Raw genomic sequence first — 13,802 nt, 5'->3', positions numbered from 1 at the left:
TGTTCCCTGCAGTCCACTGCAATATCATCAGTTCCTCTCATGAGTCGTAACTACCAACTGGTCAAGTGGCAGCACGCTCGGAGATAGAAGTGACTGTCTGACGGCTGGTGCGTAAGTGGTGACTGCCCAGATGGCAGGCCAAACAGAATGTGTACTGTCTCAGTGAAGGCACCAATTTGGATCACTCTCCCCTACTGCCCCACCAGTTTTCACAAAACTGGTAGAAACTTGTTAGTTTTAATGCTTTAGCAGAAGGGGAGGTGTTTACTCCAGACAAACACAAAGCACGGGTATTTGTAAGAGGACTTCATACTACTCAACCAAGCATCTCTAAGCGGATGGAGAAAAAACTAATACAAACTGAGAAGTTAGAAACAAAGTAGCTCAATACTTTCTCTAGTCTTTCCTGTCAACAGCTACAAGGCTTGTGCTGGAGTCCAGAAAGACATGGTCCTGTAGCTAATTCAGGATTTTTGAGGAGAAAGAAAAATAAATCCTCTTTTTCCATCTCAGTAAATTCCCCCCAGAATAATTTCTAAGGATTCATTTACACATAACTTACTATCTTTCCTCCCATACACAGTTACTGGGAGGATGGATAGTCTCTATCACCTCCCTTTCTTCCCCAGGTACTTTTGCCTAATGAACACTTCACAAGCTAGCAGATACACCCTTCATTTTGAGCTAGCTACTACTGTCAGGTCCCTGTACACTAATCAGACAACTCGTCTTCTTTAAGCCTCCCATAGCATCTCCTTTCAAGGGCCTGGAGGTCTCTCTCTTCTACCCATCAATTAGCAGTGGAAAGCCTGTGATAATGCACATAGCACACCTGGCTGTGCTAGCCAAGTGGCCAGAAGTAGCACCCACTAGGCTCTCTGTGCTCAGACAGACACCTATCACAAAGATACATTGCTGGATCCTTATTTGGCTCTCAGTTTCTTCTTCTTTTGTGAGATGCAGCCACCCCAGGAGTTATCTAGGATGGTCTGTGTATGAACATGTACAAAGAGCACAAGACCACGTCCCACAGAAGCTCATGCCGAGGAACCCCTCTGCCACCCTTACTCTGGTGTCCAGCCATGCTCCTTTGAATGAGACACACTGCACCTCTTGGTCATGTACACACGGCTTCCTTGCTTTCACTAGCGACAGCCTGTGCTGGCTATTGCTCACCATACTCCTGTGCTCAAGTCCATCACCCATTTACCACCATATCTGCTGAGGACGTGACTCAGGTATGCCAACAACATAAGGAAGAGTGGCAAAAAGACATGGCAGGACATGGATTGTTTTGTCAGGAAAGAAACTACTGCAAAGCTACACATCTCTCTGTCTGCAGAATGTGAGCAGGGCGGAGGATCTGACAGCCTGGCCTTGTCAGATCGCAGGAAAGGAAAGGAGGAAAGGAAAAAAAAGGTTCCCGGCCTCTACACGATAGCTACTTGCTGGGGAAAGTGAAAGGACAGACATGCAGTCTGGATGCAACCAACCAGTATGGAGTCATCAAGGAGACAGGGAGGGTACTGCCCTTATACAGCAAAAGGCCCCCTGCCCCATCAGAAGAAAGAGGAATCCCTGTTATTCTGGAACAGTGCCCAGCCTGCAGGGCTTTTCACAGTGGAACCAGAGCTACTTGGAATAGAAACAGCCTCGTCTCTGAGATCAGAGAGTTTAAACCGGAGCTTGTTTTTTCTGCAGTCATAAGCCAGCAGGCACCAGCTGCAGAATTTGCTGCAGTGTGTGTGTGTGCGCGCGCGCGCGTGTGTGTTTCTGCGTGTGCGAGTGTGCAGCAGCCACGCTCCTCCCCTCCAAGCTCACTGTGTGACAAATGTGTCCAGCTCCCTCCTTTTTCCCCTCCCTACATCACCGACAGTCCCAGTCTGATCGCTCTCAGCCCCCTCTCTTCTCTATTAAGAAAGCTTTTTTTGGCATCACTACTGACTTCTTTTCATTGCTCCCGCCCTGGTCAATGAGGTTTGCCTCTCCTCCTTCTCCCTCTTACCCAAAACAGCAGTGTCTGACAGATATTCATGGTCACGTACCCTGCTCTGTGCAACATGCCAAACCCTGCCCCAGCTCCTCTAGCTCTGGACCCTGGAGATAAAAGGCCTTATTTTGAAATACTTCAACACATTTGAAGCATTAGCGTACAGATGATTTAACACTTTTAACAAGGTGTTTGCTGGTGGCAACACTAAAGGATGCCGAAGATACCCTATGAAAACAGAACCCTGTGTGTCTGTGGACTGCAAAGGTGTCATGGTCACCACTGCTGATGCAGGAGAGTTAATCATAAAGGGAGAAACTGGCCCCTTATACCTCTGTGCTACATGGGAAATATAGCAGGGTAAGGGATGACAAAGCATCACTGCTAGGAGAAAGAAAGCACTTTGCTATTCTCGTTTCTAAAGCACAAAATCCCTCCCTATAGCCTACTAGGATGAAAATCAGCTCCAAGCCTGGCCACATCTCTTCTCCTCTGCTGCCCTAGAAAGGCTGCATCACTCACATTTTACAAGAACCTTCCCTTCTTCCTCCCCCACTAACTGGACGCATTTGGATGCTTTTTGGCTTCCTGTAGTGGAAGAATGTAGTGTTGAGCAGCTCGAAGCCAGACTTCAGCTACTTCAAGACTACTCATGTGTGGGTGTGCAGCACCAAAGGAAAGAGGAATTGCAAAAGGGGCCCAGTATCTCTCTTCTGGTTAATCAGCAGCATGACAGTCCACCTTAACAACCCTCCCCCCTCCTGACTGGCATTAGCCTCATTCCAGCATCAGCACTGAGCTGAACAGTGATACAGACATTAACACTGGCTTTCACCAAGTCTTGCTCAAAGGGAGCGTCTGTGAGATGCCTTGTGCCACCTCCTCCCTTCTCCAGTAGCACACTATCTTCAGGAAAGACCATACTGGGATAAATCGTAATGCTGCAGGACTCCTTAAGTCCCTGACAGGCAGAATATCTTCTCCAGATTCTTTTCTAGACCCATCTTTATACATCATTCTCTGCGTTTGAGCTAATGATACAAGTGCAGTAAACAGCTGAGCAGCTAGGGAATTCGGTTTCTGTTCCTATACTCGGGACACAAGCAGCTGAGAAGGGGTGAGGTCCTCAGATAGATCATTAAAAAAAAAAAAAGCTCCATCTGCAGCCACCTTTCCCTCTTGTCACTCGTCCTTTCCCCTTCAACCACCAGTCAGTCGCCCCCCCCCCCCCAATAGGATCAAATTCCGAGGAAAGAAAAAGGCATCTGCTATAGACTGCTCCGCAAAGATTTCCTCACCTGCTCCTCTGCAAGGGCAGAGCAGACCAGCAACTCACCCCCCGAGACACGGCAGAGGAGAGCAAGAGAGCCTGGTCAGGGCTAAGTCCGCTTGCCAGGTACCTATATTTACAGCCATCTCCCCCAGAATAACCCGACCTCCGCCGGTCGACCAGCTTCCTTCAAAGCAACAAACAGCATCAGAGCAAGAACAAAGCCAGCGCTGGCTGTCTCAGTCCCGCACCCACCCACCCACCCCCGCGGAACAGTATTAGGGGCTTGTCATTTCTGACTGCTACCAACGCCCTCCGCTGCCCATTCAAAGTCTCGGAGCCTCCAGGTCGGGCTGACAGGGTAGGAAGGGAACGTGCACATACCATCCTGTCCTGGGGTGAGCGGCCCATGGAGCAGCAGCCGTTACGGGGGTGCCCGGAGAGCCGCAGATGCACAGGCACAGCCCGGGCTGCAGAGAGCAAGCTGCTGTGTCAACGCGATCTGAGGGAGGAGCTGCCGGCCCCCCCGACAGCCACCCCCAGTGCGCAAGGCTGGCTTAACCCTCTCCGGGCCGCAGGCTCCCGCGGCAGCCCGCACTCGCGGCCCTACAGCATCTCCGCGGGCAAAGCCGCGCCCGGGGGCGTTCGCTGGCTCCCGGTGTACCGCGGCCAGCTCAGTGCTGCTCCTGCACTACGGCAGGCTGGGTCTGACGCAGTCTGGGCAACCGTGAACGCCAGGACTCCAGCCAGCGCTCCAAAATACGTGAAACTGGACAAACTCCTCAAACATGTGGGCTCCCATGCTATCAGAACATTTTCTTCCAACACCCTACAGTCAGGCGACTCCTCGCGTCTCATCTGAGGGGGGCTTTGGTTTAAGTTACCCTTAAACTGGAACCTCATGCCTGGCTCCAACTGCAGAGTAGCTCCTCCAATTAAAGAAAAGCGACATGAAAGACCAGGCGCAGCACCAGCAGCCTGGCTGGGGATAGTTGTGCCTAGTATCACATACCCAGTGTCTGGCTGCTAGTGAACAGGGATGTGTCAATGATGATCTCGGATCCCATCAAACAGACAACAGAACCTGAATGAGCGATACAAGAACTTCAGCAACCTGACCTCTGGAGACCTATTTCCAGCACTGTTTTCAGATAAATGTTTAAATGGTAAAGTGTCTAGGAACCTTGCAACTCATTTCATAACCAGTATCAGTGTCTGGCTCAGTTGACCTCCAAGGCACTTGACAGAGGAGCATGCTTCCTTGTTCTTGTCCTGCTGGGCTTAGGCCTATCAGTCCAATGCTGCAATGTATAGATTACTCCACGGCATGCTAGTTGCCAATAGTGACCTTTTTTCATAGCAAGCACTGAAACCACTACCGATGCCCTGCTTGCCTTACACAAGATCCCAGCTTACTTTTAGATTCCAGAATTAACTGTGAAAGCTGGAGATGTCCTGCCGGCCCTACAGCAAGTCTCCCTCTCAGTGATCCTCCAAGGGCTGTCAGAGACAATGAAATGCCAATCAGTGACAAATATCTGTGAACCTCAGGAAAAATTAATGCACTGGAATCACACATCTTTCTATATTGTTTCAAACAAGTAACACATCCTCACCTTAACACCTTATTTAAAAAGACCAAAGATTAAAAAATTCTCAAGGGACAAGCTATTGAAAAAAACAGTTCCATGCTATGGGAGCTGCTGAACTGCTCCATTACATCTGTCACATCCCAGTCTTCTGCTTGACAGTTCCAACACACAGGCAGTAACACCAGCTACTTGATGATGCCAGTTAGTCTACTGAGGCGGCTGGGAACCACTCCCAATGGGCTGGAGCCTCTGTGGTGAGCACTGGGAGACAACAGAGCCTTCTGGATTCTGCTTTCACCTTCAACACAAAAGTCACTGCAGGGAGCAGTTCCGTAGATCCGCACCCAACCACTCACTTGACAGTCAAATCAGACAACTAACAGATGGCAAGGGACACAGTTCTCTTCCAGTCACCAGGATCATTAGTACAGCATAACCTCCCAGCCACAGGAATACAGCAACAACTGCAATGAAGTGATCGAGTGCTTCTTTTTAATATACGCCTTTGGATTGTTAAATCCTAGGACAAAGTGTTGGAATGTTCTCTGAAAGATCCGCAGCAAGGCACACTGGCCTTCCAGTGACCCAGAGGGGCAGCTGGTTCTGGTCACCAATATAAACAAACACAGGTAATAGTCAACACTTTCAAGCACGATTCTCAACTGAGATACTTAAAAGGGTTTCATCTTTGGAAAGAAAATGAGGGTTCAGTCTAAAGCCAGCTTTTTTGGGTGAAAAAGCCTGGGTTCTGAAAAGGAGTACAAGTTCCTGCTGTCTTCTTTGAAAGAGAGCAGAGCGCTGATATTAACTGAGTAGAGCTGACCCTTTTTCTGTTTTGGTGGAAAGTGAAAGTTTTTTTTTGAAATGTGTACTACATAATATGGAATGAGAATCTATGGATTTATATTTGTTTAACTCAGGAACTAATGGATTGAGTCTACTGGAAACTACAAAGACTACCTGAAGGTAAAAGCTCCTTTGGATTTATGTCAGTGCTGGGATTACAACGAAGAACAGTTCTATGTCTGCTGAAGAAGGGGCCATGGTCAAATGGCTACAGCCACCCATTGACACTAGGATCTTAATATTCAGTTCAGTATCTACTGAGCGCTACATGCGACTTCAGCAAAGTCTTGTCATCATGGAATTAATGGATTCTGACAGTAGACAGGACTGTGAAACAAATTATCACAGGGATGTGGAAAAGTAAATCACTGCATAGATCAGACTAGGAGTGTCCCATCTTTGGCTGCAGAAAGGCTCAGCTCCCCACCTCACAGTCAATCACATGGAATAGAAGAATTTCAAGTTTCACTTCTATGAAATGTTTGCCTCAAAGAGCAGAAGGAAGCCTGCTTGCTGGTCCTAGACTCTTTCATGCCACTTATTCTTGGTGCTGTTACGACTGGTTCTGTTAGTTGTAACGTAATGATCAATCATTTCAGTCAATTTGGTTTGATAGTTTTAATTAAAACTGTTGGAACAGCAGTCAGAACGCAGCCCACCACACTTCCATGTATTCTTTATTCCTGTCTGTAAAGAGTGGAGAAGATGCAGAAAAGCCCATTCCATAGCATACCTGTGCATCCCTACTCCCTCATCTGACCAAGTTTGGCTGGTAAGAACCTCCCTTACCATGATAAAGAACAGCATCAGGATAACATCTGCCAGTATCCATCTATTCACTGAGAACACAAGTACAACACTAATCTTAGGGGTCCCCAGGTCCTTCCAAGTCCTTTTTAAAAGTGTCCCATGTTCCAGGTTTTTTTCTTTGGTATCCTGAAGACATTTATGTTGATCCTTAATATAACAACTGTGGAACAGCGTATTCAATCTAGCTTTAGAAAATGATTTAGCCACCAGTTAGCAAAAGCTTACTGATTCCCATAAAATCGTAGAAGAGGAAATCTATTGTAGTGTACTCGCTGTACACTACTACCCCTGCACAAGACAGAAGTGGGCTGGCTCCACCCTGATGGCTTTTTTTGTATATGTATACAGGCTATATTTGTCCCCCTCCTATCCCCCAAACATGAATATTACCTTTGTCGTCTGTGCTCCCAGCCACCTCTGCTCATCGTCGCTTCAGACTCATTTTCTCATCCCCTGTGCACTACAACATACATTCTCAGAAACAGAGGAGATCATTATAACCACCTATCGGGCTTGTCATCCCACTATAACCAGTATAACACAAGCTAGAGAGGTTTTCACAGTCAAAGTGAATAAGGAGTCAGAAGTAAGAAGCAAAGTAAACAGGTGGGGATGCAGAATGACTGCAAAACAAACATGCAGTCCTGTTTTTCAGCTTAAAGATGTACAAGGTGAGCAAAGGATATTTCCTAAAAGGCGCTGCTGCTTTGCATCAGTGCTGAGGACAAAGCAAGAGGATGTGTTTGCTATACTGCTGCATATAAAGTAGGCTTCTTAATATTTGAGTTAACATCACCCACTTAAGTGTAAGAACTGTCCAGGTGGCAGCCTGCAGGCTGGACCTGGCCTATAGGATAATTTCATCCAGCCTACAGTTTTTCAGGTCTTTCCTAATAAACCTACAACACTGAGACACATGTCTATGTCACTCCAGAGAGCAGTGCAACTGGTGCAGGAGGGAAGGGAGGGGGGGTTAGATAGCCTTGGTCTAGAACTGGTCTATGTTGGAAATTGCATTGCCATTAGCAGATTTTTCAGAGCTCACCACCACCACATCCAGAAGGGCATACACACTAGGGCATTTCATACAATGACACACAACTCTGCAGCCTTTTCCTTTTCTACGCCCATTACCATGGTGACCAAGTTTAGCCCCTAGTAGGATATTTAGGGCAGCAAGATCTCCTTCTGTATTGATTTTTTTATATTGATATAGCATATTCTATTTCAAGCAGCAAAATAAGATTTGTTATAACTGTCTAATCAGGACATTTACTGATATTAGTAATTGTTCCAAAATCCCTCCCTGTTAACAGTCATGCAAGTACACTCTTAAGCATGAACTAGTCTCATGTCCTTAACTGTATTAAAACTTTTTGAACATATAAACATTCCAATTTGTTATCTTCTATCTATGATCTTGTTTTATAAGCAAATGATACTGTTTCAACAGTATCATATCATGCTCTTATCTTTCTTTTGCCTCAAAATCTCTGTATATGTCATAAAAATTCAGTGTATTCCAATTGCTATTGAGAATTTACATCAGAAATAGTTATCTCTATGAAATTCATGACTGAAGGTTGATGCATCTACTGTCTCTAATTTACCTCTCACTTTCCACTCTTTGTTATGTATTCAGGCCTCAGCAGCCAGGAATGCGTCTTTTTGTACTTTGCAAGTGTTTTTTTACAAAGAAAATTTACTTATGAGGTATGGTGGTTTTCACAAAGCACAGTTCTTTGGCCTATATGTACTGCTTGACCAGCAATACACTTACTCAAAGCTGAAGAGGTTCTTAAAACAGCTGCTGCCTTTACCATGCACCAGTTAAATAACTGGCCTAAAAAGCCTCCTGCACAGCAGTTCTTTGAGGCAGCCCTCCCGCCTTCATGTGATAACAGCTGCAGATAACCTCTTCTTTTTAGCTTTTAAAAAAAACAACAAATGATCATTTAGCAAAAAGCCTGAAAATAGCTGTCAAAAGCAAAAGAAAAGGGGCACTAATAGGGAAAGCACTTACTGAGCTCAAGTCTCTTCCAGTTCCTGAAGAGAGGGCACTAAGCTTCTAGTTTCCACTTCCTACTTTCTAAAACCAGGAAGACCTACAAAGCTATGATCAAGAACATTTCAGTTTCTTCAGTCCTTCAGGAAATCAGGAGATTTGCCTGACAGTTATGGGACATCACAGACCAGACACCAGGACCATAGAACATGAGTATACAGAGGCTTAGGATTCAGGGGAAAAAAAAAAAAAAACCACCACGAAAAACCCACCAGCCAAACAAAACCCACCAAAACCAACAACAAACCAATCCCCCCCTCTGCAACCAACAAAAAAACCACACCACAACAAAAACAAAAAAAAACCCAACCCAAGAGAAAAAACAGTGCTCTTACCAGTATTCATAGAATCATAGAATCATTAAGGTTGGAAAAGACCTCTAAGATCATCGAGTCCAACCGTCAACCCAACACCTCCATACCCGCTACACCATGTCCCTAAGCACCTCATCTACATGTCTTTTAAATACTTCCAGGGATGGTGACTCAACCACTTCCCTGGGCAGCCTGTTCCAAGGCCTGACCACTCTTTCAGTAAAGAAATTTAATGAGGCAAGGCTCATTGATGTTCAATTCCAAGGACTCGAATGTTGATATTTAAAGACACTATTACTCTCTGATGCAAGGACAGATTTATTTCAACTATTGAATTAGAGAAGACACATGGAGTTTTTCCCACTTATGCTAACAAAATTAACTCTTCTCCAATTAGTCAAACAGACAACAGTCACCAAATCACTATGGTTTGAAACAAAGATCCTGTCTTTCGGCTGAGGAATTCTGTTCCCTGTCCGCTGGGATTTGAAAAGGCCTCAGAGCTTCCTAGGATGTTAGGTGTAGTTCCCTTCTGACTAGGATATGGAATTAAATATGGAATTGAACTGTTAACAATGTGAGCACTTATTTCATCACTGCACACCTGAGTCAGTATCACACTGACAGGAATGTTCTGGATCATAAATATTAAGAAGCCACAGACTGGATATTCCCCCAGGCCTGCATAAATAACAAAAGTGACTTCTTAAAATGTTTTTCTGTTATTTTCAAATTTTAGGGTGCAGCCAGGGTCACATCTCCATGCTTTTCTCTACCATGATGTTTAAAACATTTTTATATAAGTGAAGGCTGCGTGTTTTTATGAAATATGAGGCCTCCAGGAACTACACACAATATCGAATAGGGCGTACAATACGTGTTGAGCCTAGAGAGGTTGCGCTTCTCTGAACAATAGCTCAGAGTTGCCCATTGTCTTATGTTCAAACACACTTGATTTTCTTCACAATTATAGGCCAAAGGCTTTAATGAGAACAGAAATTCTAATGAACAGTACAGTAGCTTCTGAAAAGTGTTGGGACAAAGAATAACCATGGCTTGACCCAGCCATAGTTCTGATATTAATTTGAGTTATATGCTTTTATTAGGAAGGACACCTATTTATTGCTCCGCACCTCTGCATGAAAAGCATACAGTTCTCAATGCACAGAACTCTAACCTCTCCATTAGTCTGCATCCCAGGCTTGTGAGATCTCATTACACAAGACTGTCAAAGTAATTACAAAAGAAGAGGTAGCAGGCTATCACTCAGCATGCTGAACAGAGAAGACTGCAGAGAAGCGTAAGGATTTCTTTGCATCCATCCTCTTGGAAGACTTTTTGACTATCCAGTTACTGACTTTCACAGGCTATCTGCTTTCAATAAACTGAAAGAGCCAATTACTTGTTCAAGTCTTTGGCAAATCACTTCTAAAATCCTCTTGGCTATCCTCATTTTTGTCTAGGTATAGTAATTTTTACTCTTTTCTACAGGCTTTATTAGGATGTTTGTAAAGGATACTTGTTTTTGCTGAGTACTTCTGCATCCTTCTGTGCAACTATTTAATGAGTCTTCCCTACTTCCTATCTCCTTTCTTATTTACAGATATTTGTACCTTTTTATTCTGTATGGTTGCTTAAATTCTGACTAAAGATTTGTTTCCCACTTTTGTCGCGTTTCCTTATTTTTTAAATAACCATTTCCATTTAAATTAACCATTAAATAACCATCAAATGAAGTGATACCTCCTTAGTTGTTTGTATACTTCTCTTTCAAAGAACCTTTGATCCCTTAAGTATTTTATTCTTTCAGCTGCTTTTCAGGTCCAATACAGTTACAGCTGTTAAGAAAGCTTCTCTTCCTTAATTTGTGAATAATCTTTTCATCTTCCTGGTACTTCAGGGCCTAAGGAGTGACTATCTGAGCTATCGAAAATTAGCTTCTCTAAACTTGCTGTGGTATTTGACAAGTTTATAGGTGGATAGCTCAAGTCATCCATTCCATTTAGCTCTCTATCATTTTCTTCACCAAGTAAGGTTTTACTTTTGTGTTAATAGCATCCCTAATGCAGGTCCAGAGAGACTGTCAGCACGTCTTACCAGCCTCTTTTCCAATTCCTACTTTAAACAAATTCATGAACCCTGTGAGTTTTCTGTGGCAACATTCTGGTCTCTCTTGTCCCAGAAAATAAGGTTTTAAAAATGGTGATCCTAATTTAACTCAGCAACTCAAAAGCTTTAGGGAAAACGACAGAAGATGACCTGTCTAGAACTCTCAGTGGAAAGGATAAAGAGGTTTATAAATCAAGGCTGCGAAACTGGAGCAAACATGAGCAGTACTAAAAGACCAGAAGCAACATGAGAAGAGGGATTGAGACAAATGCTGGGGCACAGCAAGAACAGCAATGCGTCCCCTGCATGAGTGCAGCATGACTCCTTAGCACCCAAAAGGGTGGCTTAATGCGGCAGAGGGGCAGGACGGACTAGGATCAAATCCTAGTGATTTCTTAGTGACACTGGAATCAAACCCTCGTGTTTTCCTAATAACACTAACACTGAGTTCAAGGAAGGACTTCTCCAAAAGTGTTTCCAATAAGCAGCATACATCTACCTGAAGAAAATCCCGTGCCTTTTACACAGTGTTCAGGTCGGCTGTACTTCCTCAGCAGCCTTTGCTAGCATTGGTACCCGGTTAGCACCCACAGGACTGGTCCAGCCAGAGGCACAGCAAAGCTTTCCACATGTCCCAACAGACATACAGAAGGAAGGAGAAGGTACAAGCCATGTCTAGCACTGAAAGTAAGAAAGAAATTTCTTGCAACCAAGGCAACGTGGAAGAAGCTACAAGAGCCAAAATACAGTGAAAGATTCCTCTTCCTGCAGAGGGAATCTTTTTCTTCCAGACGTGTTTAACTGCCTCAGATCACGTTCTTTCTCTGAACCAGCCAGTAATCTCCTGTAAAAGGCACCAGCTGCCCTGAGACGGGTCAGATACCTGGGAACTTGCTGTTTTAACTCTGTCTCCAAGGCCTGAACAGAGACAAGAGGCTAACATCCTTATGAAGGAGACTGTCAGTCCAGAGGCACTGATTCACCAGATGCCTGTCAGTAATCCAGGTAACAGAAGCCGTGCTGCTTTATAGAGAGGACACCGGTAGGACAGTTCTGACAAAATCACAGCAGGATCCTAGGAGACAGGCAACAAGCATGAGTGCCAGCTTGAAGATGATGCACATGGAAGGCAGGGAGCTAAGCCTGGCAGACAAATCAAAAGGAAGGCTGGGGAGAGGATAGAGTAGGATTTAGAATTGGCAATGGCACAGGTAAAATTTCTAAGACAAAATACATTTGGGAAAATTGACATTACTCTGAATATACTGCCATGTTTATGTGACTCTGTGTCAAAGACTTTAAGCAAGTAGCTTAAAAAAAGGTACAGTTTTTATTAACCCATATCAGTCTTGCTTCATTTTTCTCTTTAGTATGATACTTAGAATTGGAAACTGAGATGTTGAAATGCCAGCATTTTTCTATAAGCAATGCAAAACAGCTCTGCCACATTCCTTGAAGCTGCAGAACCCATAACCTATCAGGTTCACGCAGATTTAACTGGCATTGTATGGAGGCTTCTCTCACAATGAATCTAAGTCTGAAGACAAGCAAAAAATTCTACAAAAAAACCTAAAAGCCACAGGATCTAGTTGCTACTACATGCAAAGATACCTCAAGAAATAACCATATGCTATGATTACAGAACAGGAACTGTTATTCCAGGCATATTTTAAGTTTAAAGAGATAAAATGTTAGTCCCTCCAAACCAGTGCTAGTAAATTGTGTGTATGTTTGGGATATTACAGTTATCAGCCATTTGCTGCTTATAAGGCCTACTAGTCAAGAAACAAAAAAGATGCAAAATAAGCAAGTATTCTTTAGACATCAATCAAATAGGACATCCATTTTAGGCAGTATTCCCTCCTGGTTTTATGCCCTCCTGTAGGATGAGATCAGCTCTGCAGCACATGCTTTCTTGCAAGGATGTAGCTCAGATGAAACCAGAGATGAAAAACAAATGTAGGGGAGGGAAAAAAATTTAAAAAAAAAAAAAAAATCAATAATCACTTTGAATTATTCTTCTCCATGAAATAGGAATAAAAATGCAAGCAGATTCCATCCTTAGAACAGTCATACCAGGAGAATTTTCTTTATAGAAGACAAACTGTCTACTGCAAATTTTCCTGCAGAACCATTAGAACTCAAGATTTCAGAGGCAAAGAGGTAGGATTAGGTCAAACCCAGACCATTCACCTACCTGAAGGCAAAGTAACATTGTGAATAGCCATAACCAATTTCCACAATAGCTACTGCCAAAGCAAAGGCAGACAAAATCCAGAACAGGCCTCAGTTTACAAAAATATGAGTAAAACTATTGAGAACAAGTCACCTGAAAGAAAAATATGGCCTTGTCCTATTGGGTTATTTAGGGATTTTTTCCTGTCTTTTTTTTTTTCAACCATGAGAAATTTAAGTCTTATCCAGCTTGTCTGTCCTAGAAAGTTCTACAGATAAAGACCAATATCACTGGAGAAAAAAAAAACACTGTTCTAAATGAATTCAAAATGCATTTCTCCAAATCCATTTAACAAAGGACTGAGAAATCAAAATCATTGAGTTATTCACAAGCTACTACCTCAAGGACAGACCAGTGTAGACTTAGTATTTCTTTTAAAAAGAAAACAAGCTTTTTTCTTTTAAAAAGAAAACACCCATATCTACCAGGACACAAAGTACTAAAGAAAACAAAACAACAAAATATGCTTCTTTTACTGTGTCCCGAAAAGAGGTCCAACCCTTCCCCAACAATCTCATCATTATTTTCCTTTTCTATCAAAGGGTTAATCTTCTCTCAAGGTCCATTCAA

The 13,802-nt window shown here is 43.6% G+C and overlaps 1 protein-coding gene across 2 annotated transcripts in view; it reads right to left on the bottom strand.

Annotated features, from left to right (window-relative positions):
- The window catches only part of MAP1A (microtubule associated protein 1A), a 69,935-nt gene that overhangs the window by 33,071 nt on the left and 23,062 nt on the right, over positions 1–13,802 (bottom strand). Inside the window, exon 1 of one of the 2 annotated variants that reach the window (XM_075159585.1) lies at positions 3,645–3,947. The exons of the other annotated variant lie outside the window; for it this stretch is intronic. The gene's annotated coding sequence lies outside the window, so the exon portion shown is untranslated. Of the gene's footprint in view, positions 1–3,644; positions 3,948–13,802 lie in introns of those variants that run through there. 2 annotated transcript variants of the gene reach the window in all.

Source organism: Calonectris borealis, chromosome 11 (assembly GCF_964195595.1).
Source record: "Calonectris borealis chromosome 11, bCalBor7.hap1.2, whole genome shotgun sequence".
In the NCBI taxonomy this organism is placed as follows: domain Eukaryota; kingdom Metazoa; phylum Chordata; class Aves; order Procellariiformes; family Procellariidae; genus Calonectris; species Calonectris borealis.
The sequence above is the reverse complement of the archived record's forward strand: the minus strand, read 5'-3'. Positions and strand labels throughout refer to the sequence as shown.